The 15,344-nt window shown below is 40.0% G+C and overlaps 1 long non-coding RNA gene across 1 annotated transcript in view; it reads left to right on the top strand.

The window, feature by feature from the left end:
• The window catches only part of LOC309863456, a 161,355-nt gene extending 157,944 nt beyond the window's left edge, over positions 1 to 3,411 (top strand). The window contains exon 3 of the long non-coding RNA XR_014311052.1: positions 2,973 to 3,411. This is a non-coding gene — a long non-coding RNA (uncharacterized lncRNA). The remainder of the gene's footprint in view (positions 1 to 2,972) is intronic.
• The last annotated feature ends 11,933 nt before the right edge of the window (positions 3,412 to 15,344 follow it).

The raw sequence follows: 15,344 nt of genomic DNA, 5'->3' as shown, positions 1-15,344 counted from the left end.
TTTTTTGAATCCAAGTGTTTCCTGTACACCTTGGAAAATGAAGTGATAAGAGTAATATGTTGGTTTTATTGGCACAGGGAAAGGTCTGCAAACAGTTAAAGGGTGCCATTTTATGAACATTTCATCACATGCTTCATGCAGAAAATCAGTTACTTCTACTATTGGTTGGGTTTCTTTCATTAAATTCACATAACAAACCAGTCTGTTGAAGATAGATCTACTGTATGTTCAGTTAAAAAGTTCAACATTAAATATATAATTATTTGTTTCTGCAATATTAATATGGATACAAATTTAGCAGAGGACTGCACATCATGGTTAAAATAATGGTCTTATTAAATTAAAAAACTTACAGAGGAAAAATACTCTTGAAATCGACTTTGACACACACATAAGTTATAACTGTATCCAATAAACTGTCAATAGTCTACCATTTGAAAGAGAAATTAGATGTCAAAATTTACAAACATTAAAGTACTATGAAAAACTCACGATGAAGCTTATCATAAGTACCCAAAATATACCTTTGCAAAGTCATAAGCGCTTTCTCTCTTGCTGTTCATCCTCAGATTTTAGAAATGTTTCAGCCTTCAAGAGAATTTCTTTGTAAATCAACCTACAAATTCTATAATTGCATTGCATAGTTTTTAAACTCTGCTTTGAAGAAAAAAAAATGGTTGGGAATCTATTATCAAAATATCCAATGAATTGGAAGCCTGAAAACTTTAGTTTTTACAATAGATGCAAACAAAGGCATACTATTCCTATAAAAACAGAGACAAGAACAAATTAAATGATGAGGCCCCAAACTGCAGATTTAATTTTAAAATTCTGTAAAAGCCTTTGAAATGACTTGCAGAAAAAAAATCTTTGATCCTGTTCCTTTTTTAAAAAAAAATAATTGGATTATATGATGTACTGAAATGCAATGAAATTGAAAAGACCTATGATTTTACAGCATCTGTTGGCAAAACATTAAAATTATTATAAATAGGGAATTTATTTTATGAACTATATTTTTATAGGGTAAAGCTTTATAGGGTATATTTGTAGAAAAGAAAAACTCTAAAGACAGTGCCTATAAAAATACTTGAGCTGATACATTTATGCATTTCATAAAAATTAGAATTGAGACTTTCCTCCATTTAGAATTTTCTCTGAATTTAGTAGGTAATCCAGAACCTCTAAATATTTCCTCAGTTAAAATGTTATATAGTCTATAGGAAAAAGTAAGTATGTGTCCTTTTCAAGTGTGTACATATAAAATGTAACTGAGGATCTTAGGCAATTTTTGAAAAATTAAAAAGATAAGACCATATTGAAATAGCACATCCTGAAGAAAAATATTAGAGAAAAATATGGTTTGTGGTCATTTTTTTTATGTTCAGGCAATCAATATAATTTTTATATTTTGCTTTACAAGAATGTATGTCATTTACTTTTTTAGAAATACTTTTATTTTTGAAAATAATTTTTACAAAAACTATTTTATGCATCAGCCAATATAAATAATATACTGAATTAGTTGTTCAATGAATAAATATTTCAAACATTAAATTCTAATTAATTTTAACATACCCTTTCATTGTCAAAAGTGTCTTGATGTGATGTCTAATTCCGCTTGGGTTACCATAACAGAATATTATGGACTGGATGGCTTAAACAACAGATATTTATTTTTTCACAGTTCTGGAGGCTAGAAGTCTGAGATCAGGGTGCCAGCATGTTTGGGTTCTGGATTGTGGTGAAAGCTTTCTTCCTACCTTGCAAATGGCTGCCTTGTCTCTCTATGCTCATATGGAGGAGAGAGAGACCAAGCTCTGTGTGTTTCTTCTTCCTGGTCACTGATCCCATCATGAGGGCCCCACCCTCATGACCTCATCTAAATATAAATACCTCTCAGAGGCTCCATCTTTAAAACCACCGCATTGCGGGTTAGGTTTTCAACACATGAACTTTCAGGAAGACACAATTCAGTCCATATCACTTGGACACTAAATTTGGAGGCCCCATACTTAGGAATCTTATTATCATGGAGTAAGGAACATCTGGTCCATTGCCATTGGATTCCAGATGCACAGTTCTGGCTCATTTTTGGTTGTCAACACCTAGTTCCACGGCATCCAAATCCAAGTTGACATATTTGCCTTTAATCCCTTTTCCAAGAACAGCTCATTTTTAATCCTCTTCTCTCTGTCTGTGAAAGATCTCTGCTCTTCTGGCCCTCTCAGCCACTTCTGTGTTCCTTTTGGGGATACAGTCCTTCCTTTCCATCTTGTAGGGAGTATGAGATTCTGGGAGGCAGCCGTCAGGCATTTTGCCTAAAAAGATCATTCTACCATTGCCACTCTACTGCTCGGACGCCATCATGCATGTTGGGTTTCTCCATGAGGCTTGCAAGCTCCTGAGGATATTAGCCAATGGCTCTCTGTGGTCTGGGAAACCCTCAAAATAATTTGAGGTTTCTATTGGTCCTCTCCACTCCCAGTGCTTGCTTGAGGAGATGGCACTGGGATCCTATTCGGGGATTCATCACTGTCTAAAATCTGGTCACATCCCCTCTTATTTCTCCTTCCCAAGAAGTTGACTTTATCTCTTTTTGGTGAAAAACCAACTCTCAAATCATTCCGTAGTATTTACATAGATGTAGTTTAAATTTTGGCTGTCATATTTTTGGAAACTTCTATCAAATAGCTTCACACTTGCAATCAAATGCCTTGGGTTTCAAGATTATTGTGGCTAAAATGAGTTTAAAAACAACAATAAAAATTCAAATTACTTTATTGTTTACTGTGTTTACCCTTGTTCTGAATAACAAAAGCTAGAGGCTCCATGCGGGAGGGCAACAACAGGAATGCTGGAAGGACAAACCTTAGTTATTACCTCAAAATGTCCTGCCAAAAATGTTGGAATTTGAAGACTGAACAAAATCCTTATAAATTATTCATCAAGTCCACCCTTTTGTTTTATAGATGTCCTGTGGAAAGTGAAACCCAGAGAGATCAAATGATTTTCTTGTGAGACTGCACTGATTTTAAACCACAGAAGTAGGACTACAGTGAACTCAACCTCCACCACCTACACGATTCCTCTCACTGATTTACATGATGTCCATATGTGTATAAGGAATTTATATATATCTGAATTTCTCTTAAAAAAAAAAGTGGTATCAAAAATTGGACTCATCCCTTCGAGTGGGTTCAAAATATGGTAGAATTCTGATAGTCTGCTGACTGTTGGATGCTACATTTCTCTAAGTGCCAACGAAGACTCCCCTTTTGCATTTTGATGGTGTCTCTTCTCAGTGGTGATTTTTCGTAAGCACATGCATTTATGCTGGCAATGCTAGCAAGCCAGTTCTCCTCTTTCTGTATCCTGTGTGTGTGTGTGTGTGTGTGTGTGTGTGTGTGTGTATGTGTATGTGTGTGTGTGTGTGTGTGTGTGTGTGTGTGTGTAGAGAGAAAGCACAAGCAGGGGAAAAGGCAGAGGGAGAGGAAGAAGCAGACTCCCCGCCAAGTAGGGTGCCCAATGCGGAGTTCTATCCCAGGACCTGGAGATCATGACCTGAGCCCAAGGCAGATGCCCAACCTTCTGACCCAGGCAGGTACCCCAACTGTATCATGTGTTTAATTTGTGAAATTGCATTCAAACCTCAGGGCATCAGAGTGTCGGAGGATAAAGTTGCTTTAGTAATTTATATCACTAAGGAAAAAGAAAGTGAATTATACTGTAAAAATGAAGGCCTTTCCAATTAGTGTATAATCTAAGCCTTAACTGCCTACTAAAAACATTTTTCTCACAGTGTCGAAAACTTTTCCAAAGGTTTTCCATTTTAAGTAGAACTTTTCAGGTACAGATGCGTTCTGAACCACATTCTTTCTGGCTGGAGGACCCCAGCATTCTAACTGTCCCGTGAGACACTTCACATCTTGGCAAAAACTGAAACATACCAGAATTTTTAGGGAAAATAGTTCTAAAACTGTCTTACAAGGCCAATGCTACATCTATATATGAGCAAGCTTTAATGGTCTTTGAAAGCATGGGTTCGTTTCTGTAAGACACTTAATTGTTTCAGATCGTTTGTTCACCTAACACAGAATTTTAAGAGGGCTTACAATATCTGAGTGGTATCAATTTATTCTTTCTCTATTTGTGGTCCATAATGATAATAAACAAATAACAGTGTTCTCATTCTAAGAAATGCAGGTCCCGGGCAGCCAATGAATCCTCACTATTTTATTACCTAAAAGGAAAGTTGGCTCATTTATTCCAGATTAATCAGGTAGCTTTGTTTTTCTGTTTTCTATATTAATCACATCTTTCTTAAAGAATACGATCTTGAAACATACATGCACACAAATCAGAGTCTCTTCATCTGTAAGAGAAAGGAAAAAAAACCTGTTAAGGACAGTATTACAGTTTTCGGGCCTAAGCATAGCTATTTTAAAAACATATGGAAACACAAATGAGCATTAGAAAATTTAATGCAAATGTAAGATAATTTTTATAATTATTTTCTGCAATGCTTCACCTTTTGTAATACGGTAATATAAGGGCGCTTGCTTTACTTTAAAAAACAATGCATTGTGTATAAAGCAGAAAGCATGCATAGCAGCTCTGTTTAGAAGATAACAAAGTACCATGTAAAAGGCCTCTGTGTACTTAGCCCACCCACCAACTCGAGAGAGAGCTTAAAAGAAAAAGGAGCGTCCAGTCCACGGAGCTGTTACCACAATGTCAAACCCGGGATTTTATTTCCTAAACAGTGCTCCCCAACTGGGGTCTTAGAGCAATTACTCAATACTTTTTTCAGGGAGGTACCTGATTTGAAAATTCAATCCAACGTAAATGTCCTTGGTTTTTGTTTTGTTTCTAAAATGTGTTTCCCCTGACAGAAAGGGGTGAACTAGATGAAGAGATGGTAAGAAGCCATCACTCTATACCTTTTGCATTCTGTGCTCTAACGTTCACATTCGTTTGTTGTTCGTCTATGGAAGAGAGGGTGCTGGAGGGAATTTGGCCCCAGGTAAAAAAAAAAAAAGACTAGAACAAGTTCCCTCAGCTTACACCTGACAGAGTGTATGATGATCTAGTTTTTCTGACTTTCTGACTTTTCTGACTTTCGGGTTTCTGCTTTCTCTGTTAAACAACACGGGGTACCGAATATTGTATTTTGTCATTGCTTCAGTGAAACTGTATGCATGAAATAAAATGATCATGAAAAATTTATCCATTGCCCTGTGAAAACTGGGGTGCTGATGAGACCCTGAAACTTGATCTTCTGTTGCCCAGATTTCTGGCTCCCTGCCAGATACCATGGGCACCCTCAAACTGAACGCATGGCAAACTAAACTCAGTGTCTCTTTCCAGTGAATTTCCTAGCTGTCACGCCGGGAACGTGGCAACATCAGTTTCGCCCTTACCTGGCAGAGAGCCCCAAGTAAAGGGCACAGTGAAGCAGCTAGTGGTGGAAGGGTGGCTTGCGGGAAGGAGTTACCACCCCAGCTAGCTGAGCTCGGCCTGCCTCCTCGCCTGCCACTATCACACAGCTAGTCCCCAACAGCTCGGCCCGACCTGCATGACATCCCATAGAGTTGACCTTAAACTTCAGCCCTTAGACGCTTTCTTTTTCCCTTCCAAATTCCTACCTACAGTGTCCTTACTGGCCCAACTCTTTCTGGTATCAGAGGACTGTCTACTCTGCAGGAACAAGCTCTCCGGTAGCCAGGATCCAGTACCTCTCCCTCTGGGTCCTCTGGATAGCTGGATGCAGAATGTTACATGGCTCCGGGTGTCTTTGGTTGGATCCTGAGGCCTGGAGAGAACAAGACTTGTTCTGCCTCCTGGCTAACCACATTCAATTAGTAGTTGTCTCATCGGGCTCTTTCCACCTCCGAGAATCTACTCCAGTCAGTCTCCCTAGTCACCCCAAGCTCAAACCCCCATCTTTCTTTGCCCAGACTCTACCCCTAAGGAGTCAACGTAAGTACAACCTGCCCATTCCACTTCAGGACATAGAAATGAACGCAGGGTTCAGTGATTACCAGAAAGAACCTAATCTTTCTTATAGCTAATTATGCACATAACTCATCACATTTAGAGGAAATAGAAAACATTTCCTTAGTCTTCCCACGGAATCTTTTTTGGGTCCATATGGAGTCTTCTGCATACGGACAGCTAGAATCCCACTCCACCTCCTTGATCATTTCGCTTCCTTCTTTTCCCACCTCCAGCCTTCCGCCTTCATTCCATGCCTTACTGTGCCTGAAAAAGCCAGAAGCCAGACAGCCATTTTAGCCAAAGCAAACACAACTTTATGCCCTGAGTTCTTACCCCTTTCTCAATGAAGCTCCTACACACTCTTGTCCCTTGCTAACATTAATCACCACAGATTGTGTAAATTCATTGTGCATTATTATGCTTCCTTTAGAATTCCAGACTCATCCATCCCACTTCCCCCTCATCATCACTGCTTAAACATTCTATCAGTCAGGGTTTAACTAAAGGAAAAAAAAAAACCAGTAGGAGATACACATTAAGAGATATATTACAAAGAACTGGCTTAATCACAACTGTGGGTCTGGCTAGAGAAGTCTTAAAACCACAAGGCAGGCTGCCAGGAAGGGCAGGCTGGAGCTCTCCTACCCAGACTGGAGATGCAGGACAAAGGAGGAATTTCTTCCTCCGGGAGGCCTCAGCTCTGCTCTTGACAAAGTCTTTCAACTGATTGAGTCAGGCCCACCCAGAAGATCCAAGTCATCTTATTGAACTCAATCGGTTAGGGACTTGACTCACATCCACAAAGTATCTTCACAGCAACACTCAGATTAGGGTTTGATTAAATACCTGGTAGCTATAGCTCAGCCACGTTGATAACTCAAAAGAAATCTAATGGCTACACCGCAAAATTAACATGTCCCTGCCGAACGCCTGTTCTTCTCCGCCCTCAGCACTCTTGAAACGGGTCCACTTGCAACGGCAACTGTGTCCTTTCAGTTGTTCAGGCCAAAAAAAAAAGGAAAATTAAGCTCTCTTCCTCTCACACTCCATGCGGTAGGGTAAATATGGGGACCATAACTATCTCCACACCCCAATCCCCAGAATATTTTGTGGCAAAAGAGACTTTGCAGAGGTAGCTAAACTGATCGGATTTTGAGATCAGAAGATTATCCTGGGTTACCTGGATTCCCAATATAACCACAATGGTCCTTACAAGAGGGACACAGGCAGAGTCAGAGGAGAAGGAGATCTAACAACATAAAAAGGGTTTCGTGTGGTGCACTTTGAAGATGGAGAAAGGGGTCCCAAGCCAAGGAATACCAACAGCTTTCAGAAGCTGAAGGAGGCAATGAATTGTCCCTTCTGCCTCCTGCCTGAAACAGTCTTGCCAACATCTTGACTTTAGCCCCCTGAAACCGATGGCAGACTTCTGAGCTCCAGAATTGTAAGATGATAAGTTTATATCATTTGACGCCACTGTGGTGCTTTATTATAGCAACAAAAGAGAACTAATACATCCACTCTCTCAGCAGATGCCCTGCTGACTTTGTCTTTAATATGTCTAGAATGGAGCCTCCTCTCACCACCTCCCCTGCTATCACCTGGTCTTAATAGCCTTCCTAAGCTCTGTTCTAGATGATTTCAGTAGCATGCTAATTGTTCTCACCCACCAGTCTCCATTCTCCTGTCCCTGCCCCTCTACTCAGCCACTGCTAGCTCATATGGCAGCTTCAGGAGAAATAGAAAAAGTATCCTTCTTTCAGGCAGAAATAATCCCATATACAGCATGGCAAGCAGAGTTGAGACTGAGGATCCTTATTCGGAATCCAGCCTCTGCATCTCTACAAGTAACCCTCCAACCATCCTCTGCTGGGCTCAGTGGCCCCATTAACAGGCAAGTCAGACCATCACTATCCTGCTCAAACTCCCGTAAGTTTGTCCATTTCACTTAGTCCTCACAAGCGGACTGTAAGCCCTGTATCATCTGACCAGTTACCTCTCTGATTCTATCTCCTGCTATTCTCCTTCTCACTCACTGTTCCAGCAAAACCAGCCTTTTTCTTGCTCCTGAAATGCCCCAGAAACATTTGCATCTCAGGGTCTTTGCTTTTGCTGTTCCTTTAGGCTGCAAAGATTTATCTGCTATATCTAAATGACTCATTGTCTCACCTCCTTGGAGTGTTTGGTCAAATGCCCCTTTCTTGGAGACACCTACTCTGACCAGCCTATTAAAATTTATAATTCACGCCTCTACCCTTATACTCTCTAACCCTTTTATCCTGGCTTATTTTTCTCAATAGCACCTATAGCCTTCTATCATTCTATGTATAATTACTCAATTGTTATATTTATTATAAGCTCTGAGGGCACAGGAATTTTTATCTAAAGTGTTCATTCCTGTATCCTCAAATAATACCTTGTATCTAGTAGGTGCACAAAAAAAATATTTGAATGAATAAATAAAGAGTTCTTTCTGTTTCTGTTTGGGCTCTCCAGAAGCTGACCCTCAGACAGCAATCCAGTTACAAGCAGTTTATTTGGAAGGTGATCCCAGTAAACGCTGCTAGGGGTATGAGGAAGTGAGACAGGGAAGGGAAGGCAGCCATGAAGGGTAATGTTTTCAAACCCTCCAGTGAAACTGTGGGGATCTAGAGCCTAAGCCTAGGGAGGACATCCTGGAAACCAGTGAAGAACATACACTTCTGAAGGGGAAGAAAGACTTCTCTTCTACCCTCTTACATTCTATGGCTGAGCCCGAGATTTAAACTGACAAAAGACAGATTAGCAGGAGAAAAACGTACACATTCTATTTGAGTTAATAACTTTATATGGCATGAGACCCTTCGTAGAAAAGAAATGAAGGCAAAAAGAAGTAGAGGGTCCTGAGAGCTTATGTACCGGTTTAACAAAGACTGATAACTTGCAGACATGTGACAAGCCAAAGGGCAATGGGGGTTGTGCTTTGAGGGGGGTCAAACTGTGGGAAAGTGACTGAGAAACACAAGGGAAATGAATGAACAATAAAGGTCATTGTAGTTAAGTTTGTTTGTACAGCTTCATCTTGGCATCAACTTCCCATCTCCAGTGATAAGAATGTTCTCTCTTCCTGGTACAGGAGGGCACCTTCCTCATAGTAAATTTCCAGAAAGAGGAAGTCAGAGAACACTTTCTGCTTCTGCTGTTTCTCACTTGCCTTCAACTCAAAATAATATGTCCAAGTGGCACGTGCTAGGGGGTGGCACGTGACCTCAGAGTTACTCCACACAGAAGGCAAGGACTGGATCTTTGTCCATCAAGCTCCAGAGGGGGCCCTTGATTGCCTGGCACGTCCCTTCTGCCACATGGCAGAACTGACGCCATCCTCCAGAGGCTGCAAATCAAGGAGATCAAATCAAGTCAAGCTCATTCCCTTGGAAAAAGTAGGGATTGAAGGCCCGAGACTGGTGTTTCAATAACATCTGCTGTGCTTCTCCACCAGGAATGAAAAGATGAACTCCACCCACCAAAGAAGCAAAGCTATGAATCTGGCCATTTGATGATTCAATTAAACACTGTCTTCAATTTGTGGTACCTGATGTGTCTTATCTGTCACAGGAGGGCAGGGAGTATGAGAGATCAGAGCACCTGGTGGCTGTCCTGTGGAACTCAAGCAGAGAAGGCCTTTCATTGCAGGGACTTTGAAAAAGAAGCTGAGTCAGAGTCCCGTGGAACAGATGGAATGACAGGTACTGGGAACACCCCCATGAGTTGGTGTTCTGGTTGCTTACAGTCAGCATCCTGATTGGTTAGTGTCCCTGCTATCCTTGCTCTTCAATATTTTGAATATTAACCTTTCTAAGTGGCTTACTCATTAAGCCAGAGCTGGAATCTCAAAGGGTTGCCAACATAATGCAGAAGGCTTGGAGCAGACACAGGGATCTGGAATGCAGTAAGAGGCATCAAAGAGGAGGCAGGAATGGGTGGAGGGGATGCTAAGTGGGTGGGTGGTCCGGGTAAATGCCTAAGATGAGAATTGTCCCCTTTAGAGGCTTTTTCATGGATTTCTACAGCATCATGATGCAGATAGATCAGGTAGTTTGGAGGGCCTGGGAATGGGTAACTGAGGAAGACATCTTACAGACAGGACTGCCTTATCATGAAGACTTTTTTGATATTTCAATCCAGTAGGGTCAACACAGCCAGAATCTATAAAGCAAAAACTTCCCTAGTGACTCCCATGATGCAGATTCCATCCAGGACAGGTCGGCAATGGGTTATAGATGCCTCCAGGGCTATTTTGTCTTTTTGTCTAAGAAGCATCCCTTTGCCACATAAAGGGAGGGTCAGAACTACCCCCTTTCCAGTGTTAGCAGAATATCTTCAGACTTGATGTTATTTTTCTTCTAGACCTGTCCTCATTTTTTATTTTTTATGTGCCTAGCTGAAAGCATGGGCTAATTTGGATGACTGATAATGATGACAGTGAATGCTGTAAATAATGGAATATGGAGGAAAAAAAGTGAAAAAGAAGCAAGTGAGTAATGACAAACAGATCGCTTAAGTCCCGCAAAGAGACCTCTGCTAGAATGGTGGGAGTTAGTTAGGAAGCCCACGGCGGAAATAATGAAGTCCAGGATAAGAGGCTGTCACAGGCATTCCTTCCTGCTCCAGATAAGTTAAAACAGCTTCCAATGGTATAAAACTTCACTTTGAATTCTCATCAAAGTAGGGAAACCACTGTCTCGGGATTAACGTTCCAAAGGTAGCCTGACCAGGCAGGGTAGCTTCACAACCATGACCATGTCTAAAACGGAAAGATGACTTTAGCAGCTGTTCTCACAAAATGGTTTCAACACTATGAGGTTATAATACAGAAAAGCTAGAGCTGAAAAAGTGAATATATATTCTCTTTAGAATAAAAGGAAATGACTACAAGCCTGGTCATAAATGTGGCAGCTTACTAGAAAGGCAGGTTTAAAGAATAAGGAAACTCATGTTGGAGCTTAAATTGAAAACAGGTGCCAGCCCTATTTCATGGAGTCATAGAATGTCAGAACTGGAGGAGACCCAGGGGTAACGTGTCCAATTCCCACATTTGATGTATCAGGAAACCCAGGTCACAAGAAATGAAGTGACTTGCTCAATGCCACACACGGTGTCAGATTTATCTCCCACTTCAAAAGTTAGTCTTTTTTTTTTTTTTTTCAGATATTTTAATGCCTCAGGCACAAAATTAAAAAAGAAACCCCTGCTTCTTTTTATAAGATCTATTTTAAATTTGAGTTCTAAATAATGATACCTATCTGACCATTTTCTCTACTATCACATCCTCTTAAACCTTGCACTTGCCCATAGTCTCGGCAGAATGATAGCACTTGCTCAGTATCTTAGGTGGTTCAAAAACTTGACTGTTTTTTACCCCGCATTCATTTGATTCTTTCCTTCCTTCCTATAGCCAAAGAACCAGTATGAGCCCCCAGCATCTACATCTCCCCCAGTGTGTCAGTGGTCTTCTACTCTATTTTTGGCTTCCAGCGTAGCTTTTCCATTATCAACTGTAGACATTGGGATAATCATCATGTCATTTCTTTGTTTCCAAAAATCTCTAATATTCCTTTCATAATCAAAAGAGCAAGTAGACTTGTTAATAATCTCTTCAACTGACAATCTTTAGCACCTAGTCACATCCTTCTTTATCCAATTAATAGCTGCCATAATTGTCAAGGTCTTTCAGTACCTCCCATCTCTGGACTGTTTCAGAAATAAATGACACATACACCCTCCACACATAAATGCATACATCCGACTCATGACCTTCTCAACAGCAATGCTTTTTACTCTTCTCTGTCCATCCAAATCCACCTATTCTTCGAAGTCCAGAATAAAAGAAGAAGAAGAAGAAGAAGAAGAAGAAGAAGAAGGAGGAGGAAGAGGAGGAGGAGGAGAGGAAGAAGAAGGAGAAAAATGAACATCTATGATTATTCTGGTTCATGCGTATTTTGTGTTTCTTTGAGTCCCTGAATACGTATTAACATTGTTTTGCTAGTTTCTTAATTGTTCTGTATGGATAGCTCATAAAACACTGTCCCACAATTCCACAGCTTATAGTCTAACAGAAGCATTTTTTCTGTGTCCTTTCCAACAGACATTGTACATAGAGCTCCACAAAAGCCTGCAAATGAATGAATGAGTGAATGAATGAATGAACAAACCAATGGTGCAGCATCATGCCTGAGATCTTTTATTGCTGTTTGTCTTGGGAAATCTCTATTGTCTCCACACAAAGCAAAAAGGTGGGTGAGATAATCTCTTAAAACTATCTCTTGAGCTCTTGGCAATCTGTTCATTCATTCAGTCAGTCAGACAATTAGCCCTTCAATCTGTTGGTCATTCAATCAACAAATGTTATTTGTGTATCTATTACCTATGTCCCATGGAAGTTGAGAAGAGTAAGAACTCCCCTCCCTTGTTACCACTCCTTCTTGGAGAAAACCACTTCCTTCCTGGACAATGGTTCATAAGGTGATCATTTTTCACTGATACAACTTATAAGGTAGAAACAAACTCTATTTCCATTCCTGAGCTCAGGCCCAGCAGTCTCCTTTAGCATACTGGCTCCATGAAGAAGTCAAGTCAAATGGATTCCCACTGGACCCACTTGATTTCAGTTCCAATGGACGGCCCTGGGACTGTGCTAATGTGAAGCCCTGATGCCTCGGTGCCTGCCCACAGGAAAAGTCTGACGAATTTTTCAGCTGATAATGGATATACTTACTCAGTCTTCCTGACCTGGGTTGCGCAACTCCTTCAACACATTTAGGGTGGTTATTTCCCCACTTCAGATTCTGTCCTTATTTCCTTTCTAATTTTACTAGTAAAAATTTACCCTTAAGGGTCAGTTCTAATGGACATTTAATCTCTGCTCTACAGAGATTAATCATAGTAATAATAACAACAGTATCAATGTCTAGAGTTAATTCAGCAACTATTATGTTTTAGACCTGTGGTGACGCATTATTATTACTCTTACATTATTATCTTTATTATTTCGTTCAATTCTTACAACTCCTGAAGTGAACATGGCTATTATCTCCCTTTTGCAAATGAGAAAATACAAATTTCCATACAGTCATGGTAATTGTGTATTATATATTTTTTTTAATGTCAGCTAGTAGCATCTAACAACTCAGACCACCAAATGGTAAATTTAATTCTTTATTATCCACCACTAAATCATGTTCCCTTTCCTATACATAGTTTTATATTAAAAACAGATATCATCTTTTTTTTTTCCCTTGGAAGTCTCATTATTGTCTTTGTTATAAATTTAATAGGTTTAAGTTCACACACTTACACTGTTGAATATCAACGTGCAATACATCTATGATCAGGAACATTTAGTGTATGTTAAACTTTGAAATTTAATGAGCAAAGTAGAATATAAAAATCCTTTTTCTAACATTGAAATTTTGTTGGGAGTCCACTTTAAACCAATGTTACTGAAATTATTTATCCAGGTTATTGTATTATGAGAATGTCAATTACCCTGATATCCTATACAATGAATTTCAGGGACAGAGTGCTCTAAACTAAACACCCTCTCTATACCCCACATTGGGTCACCCCACAGGAGTCTTTGGAGACTTGAATGGGTCAGTTGTAGCAATGGATGAAATTTTAAGTGAGAAGAAAAAGAGATTACACACTTCAAATTAAACTGGGCATCAGATCCTCCTCTCTCTGGTTTTGGCCACTTTTTCTCTGTGTTTTCTACCTTTCCCAGTTCTAAAACTAGCGTGGCAAGCAAGAGCCTAAAGGTGACTTCCACAGGCAAGATGCCTTTCTGAATGCCAAGTAGGAGCCAAAGGAGAGATCCAAATGGGAAAGAATTGTAAGCAAGTTACTTGAGCTTGTCCCTGACTTAGAATTGGTGCAAAAGAATCAAGGAGCCCAAACATGGTTTTTCCCAGAATGTCGTGCTAGGAGATAATGCATCTGGCATCCTTACTAACAGTGAATGAATGGATGAATGAATGAACACCAATAATGAAGTGTGCTTTTGCCTGGACTATCTTCATGCATAAATCATTAAGAAATTCAACATACAGATAGGTAACAGCTCAAAGATTTGATAATTGGGGTCCTGGCCTTCTCTTTCCATCTTTCAGGACAGACACTGAAGGCAGTAGAGAAATCACATTGTTAGAAATGACTGATGAATGCTGATACTTTGAATACTTTTTTTCTGGGCATTGAAAGGAGGTGATGATGTCGCTGTAATTTTCCCTGATGCTGAGAGGTGGCACATTCAATTTGCTGTAATATTATTCCTTTGGTGAACTTCCTTTTAGATGATAGTTCAGAAATTAATTAAAACCACATACTCTCATTAATGAATTCTAAACATTTTATAACTGGTGCCACTGTCCTCCTCAATCTCTTTTATTTAGAGTCGCTGAACAAGGTTATGTTCTTCTTTCTCTTGCCTTTTTCACACTTACGCTGAAAGCTTAACCAACTCCATTCAGAACTAAAGAAAGGAACAATGTGGTTTTGTACTTCATAACAGCAATGGCTCTATTTATAAGGAACAGCTTTCTACGGACTCTGAGGAGAAACATCCATCTCCAGCCCCCATCTCTTCTCGCACTCGCTTTCATAAGGTTCATCTCTACGTGTTTATTGCCCCATCACGAGGAAGAGAAGGGAGGGCTTTGGTCCTAGTTTAAAAAAAAAAAAAAAATGTGTCCTTGTTTTTAGTGAAAGAAGTAAGTAGGAACTAAGTAGTGGTAAAATAATGTATTCAGGCACATTGCCCAGCCCTTTCTCCATGCTTTTCATAAAAGGAACCACGTCAAGGAAAAAAGGAAAATTCTGGTCCGAGATCCTCCGAGTTCTGGGTTACAAAGAGTCGCAAAGGTGGTGATTTAATGCTGGTTTTCCAGCCACACAGAGCAGAGCCCCACAGCTCCTATCAGCGTGTTGGTGCCAAGCTCATTTCCAGCTTAAAAGAGCCCACTTAAGTTTTATAATTTTGTCTCAAATGAATGAGTTATTTAACTTCTCAGTTTATCACTCACAGTGAGTCCCCAAACCATCCTAGCCCTCATTGGGTGTGCGCTGCAGGAAACAGAGGCAGAATGCAGACTGTCCTCCAGGAAGACTCTTTATTCCATAGAGACTTGGAAAAAAATCGAATTCTGCTGTAGTCAGTCAGTAGATTAAAACATTCTATTCTGCTACTTAGTCTCTACCTGTACTTGGTAGCTCTCAGTCACGTAAGGCATTGATTCTGATTCACAGCTGTCCAACTCTTTGACATGCATTGTCACTGAACATCTAAAATTCTGTAGACTAGAAACCTT

Source organism: Mustela nivalis (assembly GCF_964662115.1).
Source record: "Mustela nivalis genome assembly, chromosome: 4".
Lineage (NCBI taxonomy): Eukaryota > Metazoa > Chordata > Mammalia > Carnivora > Mustelidae > Mustela > Mustela nivalis.
This window is presented reverse-complemented; position numbering and strand designations above follow the sequence as displayed.